Consider the following 5,481-nt stretch of genomic DNA (forward strand, 5'->3'; position numbering starts at 1 on the left):
GACTCACACTCCCCCACAGGCGCCTCTTGTCTTCTGTGCTCCCCTCCCACCGTGTGTGTAAGCGCTCCCTGCCCGCACCCTCCCTTGCCCACACCACTTCCAACCTCATAGGAGCCAAATGTATTTATTTTCCTTGAGTTTTTATTTATGCTGTAAATGTACCAAGTGATGGTTAAAGGGGCCGTCAGACACAGTAGTGTGATATTGGTAGATGCTTTTTAAACATTGTTATTCCCTCCATCCCGTTCCCTCTTCTCCCCACTTCTCCAGACACCAGAGCGGGTCTGTGAGGGTCTAGAGCCAGGCCTGCTGCATCAGGTGACAGTGTGGGGGCCCTTTTCCCGATTCCCACCTGCTCGTCCGGGCTTTTAAGACTTGGCCTTGTCTCTCAAGTTCCACTGGAACCTATTCCGTGCTCAGATCCTGCTCTGAGCGTGTGCAAGGCGAAGTCAGCCCTTCTGGATCTTTCTCCTGTCATTTTATCATGGACTAGTGCGTGCTCCATGTCCACCCCAATAAAAGGGTCTTTCCTACTTGACCTTGCGTCTTTGCTCCGCGTGCCTCAGCCCCAGAGGACGGAGCCCCTGAGAGTCATCCCATCATCACCAAGAGGAGCCAAGAGGGAACCCCATGCACTGGGGCCCTGGGACCAGCTGGATTCTCTCATGGGCCTGCTGTGATTGCTTCACTCAGAGCTGACACCTGTCTGGAGCCGCCCCCTGCTTCACCTGTCAAGGTGTCCCTGAGGATCAGGATGTCCCCAAGAGACAGTCAAGCTGCCCGGGGTGGAACTGTGGTGGACTGCACTCCCGGGATACCTGCCAGCCGCAGTGGAGACAGCCTCAGGCTTAGAGAGCAGGCACATGGATGCCTGGGTGATGTTAGTTCTGCGCGTTCCACGACCATGAGGGCTTCCAGCTGGGGTGGGTTTGGAGCTGAGCTCAGGGCCCTAGAGGGTGTTTGGGTTCTGGGCAGTGGGTTCAGGGCTGTAGGGGAAGATCACTACCTGCCTCGCTGGTCCCAAGTGGGGCCTAGGGGTCAGAGCTGAGTGCCAGGGCTTTGAATGGTGAAGTGTTGGACCATGTAACTAGAGGACACATCAGGCCTTGGAGGGGTGCCCGACACCTCCCAGGTGGAAGGTTCCAGGGCTGGTTGCCTGGCTGTACAGGGGGGCTTTGCCTTCTAGCTCTGGGCAGTTCCTCGCTTGGGCATGGAGTTCCTAGTCCCAGGGCCGATCTGGTTACCTGGGTGGGCAGGTGGTTAGTCTCTTTGTTAGTGACTGAATAGGTGGGACCTCAGCTTTAAAGGCCAGGAGGCAGAGCTGGAGCAGAACAGGCACACCCTGCTCATCTGTATTTCTGTGCCCCAGTTTCGCCTTGGGGCGTTGGACTCCACCTCCTGCCACTGCTATTTGTGGCATTGGTGGGGGTCCCACGGCTGTGCAGGCCCCTCAGCTGACCTCCCCACTTCTGCCTTTGGTGCCCCCACCCCATCTGCTCCCCCAAACACCAAACTCTGCCTTCCCACACCTCTGTGCCTTTGCACAGGCTGCTCTCCTGCCTCCAGTAAACCCTGATGTCTCTTTCACCATCCCCCCCAAAGTGCCCCTTCCTTACAATGGCTCTCCCTGGGCTCTTCCAGCTTTGGGCAGGGCCCTGTTGGACACGTATGAGGTGATGTCTTCCCTGATCACACAGCAGAGCGCCAGGGACTTGGGCCTGACCCACAGTGGGGCACCCTGGCCACTCCCTAATGCCACCCAGGGACCCCTGAAGGTGCCATATCTTCACTACAGTGACCTGGGTACCAGATGCCTTCCAGTTTTCACACTCCAGTCTCTTCCCATTACCCCCTGGTTCTAGATGGCAGCCCTGGCAGTGGGTATGCCAGCAATTGTGGCCAAGAGGACTGAGCCCCACTCCTGCAGGGCTTAGCCTGGCTCGGGCCCAGGCCCAGCTCCCAAACTGCTGAGTCCTTTCAGTACTTTGAGATTTCTTTCTGTCTAGGAGGCTGAAGGCAGGGCCTGAGGCCCTGCAGCTCTTTCCAGGGAGGAGTTCTGAAGTCAGCCCCCAAATTTGGGCCAACTCGGAAGCGGCCAGTCTGGAGTTTTCCATCTGTGGCCTCAAGACCCAGTTCTTAGGAGGAGGCCCCCAAGGGTCACAGAATGGGCGGGGCATCCCCAGTGCCAACCTCATCACCCAGGCCCCCTGATTCCCCTTCCACGGTTCCATCCTCTGGCACTGTTGAAATATACTTTTTATTGCATTTCTGCCGTTTTACAAAAATATGACAAAATAAATTAAAAACAAATAAATAATCGCCTATTCTGTGTTTGTGTATTTTGTTGGGTTTTTGGGTTTCCTTTTGTTTTCCCCATCCTGGTCAAAAGGTAAACGGCAGATGGGGGGCAGCCCCCCCAGGCCCTCGCCCCAGGATAGGGTCACCAATACTGGGGCCCAAGTAGGTTTTCTGGGTGGTGGCTGCCACTCTGTCAGTATTGCATATGAGAGCAGAACAGAGAGTATGGGGATGACAGTTGGAGTGGGTAGGAGGCTAATGCCAGCCAGTAGGCCAGCACACAGCCTGGGGGCTAGGGCTGGGTGAGGGTGTAGGGGGCTCGGAGGTGGGTGGCAGCATTGGGGGTGGGAGGCTGTAGAAGCTGGCGTCCCCTGGCAGGGGCTGAAGGGCAGGCGGGGGCCCAGCCAGGGCACAAGGCGGGCACTCGGCAGCATCGGTGGGGGCTTGGCGGGGGGCAGCGCCCTCGCCCCCACAGCCCCATGGCCCATCCCACTGCCAGCAGCCAGCGGGCGGCGTCGGGGGCCTGGGCAGCAGCGTTGGTGATGGCGGTGGCGCGGGGCTCCGGCTACGGCGGGTGCAGAGGGTGGGGGCGCCCACTGGGGCCAGTGCTGTCCCTGCGGAGGCGAGAGGGGCCGTTCCGGGGGGATGCCGTCCCCGCTGCCGGACCCACTCAGGACCCTGCCCCCGCGCACCCTCCTGGAGTTCCAGGCACATCAAGGGCCTTATTGCTTCTGATCAGTGATGGGTGGGCATTTCAGGTGCATCCCCTGCCTGGGCCCCTGCCCATCACAGGGAGGACACCAAGGAAGTCCCTCTAACTTCCAACCTGCGTCCCTGGTGCCGCAGCTGCTACCTCTAGGGCTCCCTAGGGATGGGCAGCTTGCCCAGGGCAGGGTAGGAGGGCCGGAGTGAGGCCCCTGCTCAGCACAAATGTGGGCCCAGCATCCAAACTCCCTGGTTGAGCAGCCCTAGTCCCTACTCCAGGGAAGCTCTCCTGGAACAGCTGGGCTGCAGGGTAGGGACTTGCATAGAGGCCTGGGGGGAGTTCAGTCCCCCCAGAGTGAGCTGGGTGTGGGGTCTTATGGGGACAGGAGAGGCTGGGCCAGGTGGCAAGGTGGCCTCCCTTATCTCTCCTGGCACCAGAGCATGGCAGGGACACCCTGGGTGGAATACTAGGACAGGGGGCTTTGGCATCCCTCCCTGGGGGTAAGGAGGGTCAGGCACAAGGCTCCAGGCTCTCAAGGGTCCTGGAGACACTGAGTAGACTTTGACCCACAGGCTCCAAGTACCATGCACCCAGGTCCCCAACCAGTACCAAGACCAGACCTTTACTGGTCTTTATCCCATCAGCACCTCTCCCCAGACCTGGCCACCCCACCCCTATCCCCAAAGCCCAGCCCAGAGTCCCCACCCCCGAGTTAAAGCTTATGACCTGAGCCTTCCTCTTCAGGCCGGGGGGCATCTGGCTCCTCAGCTGCCGCCTCGTCTGCCGGCCCACTCCGCTGAACCCGGCTGCTGCCACCGCCAGGGGTCCCGTCCGGCCGGGCCTGCCCTCCCGCCCCGTTGGACCCGGCCTCAGCTCTGGCCCCACCAAAGGGGAAGAGCTTGCCAGCGTGGAAGGCCTTGGGTGGCGAGTGGCTGCGCTCAGGGTCCCGCCTGGTCTCAGGTGACTTGAGGAACTTGAAGCTGAGGAAGGCTGGCAGGCGAGTGTCGCTGCCCGTGGGCGACTGGGCAGGTGGCGGCCGTGTGGTGGGGCCGGTCCCCACATTAGCTAGCGAGGAAGCAGTCCCTGATGACAGGAACTTGCCCTGCAGTGGGATCATCTGCTTCAGCTTCATGACGTTGTTGGGTGCCAGCAGGGACCCTGGGCGCTTGGGCCTCTCTGACCCATGGCCACCTGCCCCACTGCCCTTGGCCTTGGCTGAGGCCTTCTCAGGGGCAGCAGGGTCCAGCCCAGAGCCCTCAGCTCTGGACTCTTCCCGGCCACTGGTATCCCGTTCCCGCCGGGCATGATGCTCAGCATGCCGCTGGCGCTCCTCCTCCTCCCGCCGGCGCCGCTGCTGCTGCTGGAAGCGGTGCTGGGCCTGGCGCTCATGTCTCTGTAGGCAGAGTAAAGCCATTAACAGGACTGGGAGAAAGGCTGTGAGCCGGTACCCTCTTTGGAAGTGGGGCAAGTTCCAAACCCTTATTGGGTGCCAACTGTATCCCTGGATCCACACTGGGGCTCTCTGTAGAAGTGGGGAGAGATCTAAACACTTATTGGGCACCAACTGCATCCTTGGACCCATGCCGGTACTTTCTGAGAATTGAGAGAAAGAATGTTTACTTGCCACCATTTCTGTCCCTGGCTGCATGCCAGGTACTCTCAGGAATTGGAAGAATGGAAACAAATATTGGGCCTCCATAGATCCCCTGGTTTCTGGAGAATCAGCAAGAGAACCACGATGGGTGCAGACCAGAGTCCACATTGGCCATTCCAGAAGCTAGTAGCCACACATGCCTTGTCAATGTCCACTGACATAATTAAAATCAAACAAAACTTCCATTTCCCAGTTGCCTCTGCCCTATTTCAAGTACTTACTCGCCATGGAGCGAGAGGGTGAATGGGCAACAATCTCATTGAGATCCGCAGTGATGCTCTTAAGCTCTGCACAGGGCTGCAGCGGCCTTTCGGGCAGCGGGTGGAGAGCATCGGCCAGTGGCAGGTGGGGAGAGTGCCTGGGCTTCAGAAGGAGAGGGGGTACACCTGGGAATAACAGGGCCCTAGGGGAGGGTGGCCCGCCTGGCCTGAGCTCCCTGTATCCCCCTGCAGAAAGTGATGGAGGCCATGGGTGTCCTGGCTATCGTGGTCAACTGCTACCTAATCGGCCAGTGTGGACAACTGCAGCGCCTCTTCCCCTGGCTCAGCCCGGAGGCAGCCATCGTGTCTGTGGTGGTGCTGGAGGTGGGACGAGCAGTGGGTGAGGAACCTATGGGGTGGACATACTGGCAGGCACCCCTGAGCCTGCAGCCTCCTCTCTGTCCCTTCAGCACTTCGCTCTGCTCCTCAAGTATCTCATCCATGTGGCCATTCCTGACATCCCGGGCTGGGTAGCCGAGGAGATGGCCAAGCTTGAGTACCAACGCCGGGAGGCCTTCAAGGTATTTTCCCAGTGTCAGTTTACCCCACTCCACAGGGTTCCT

Source organism: Talpa europaea, assembly GCF_964194135.1.
Source record: "Talpa europaea genome assembly, chromosome: 12".
Taxonomy (NCBI): domain Eukaryota; kingdom Metazoa; phylum Chordata; class Mammalia; order Eulipotyphla; family Talpidae; genus Talpa; species Talpa europaea.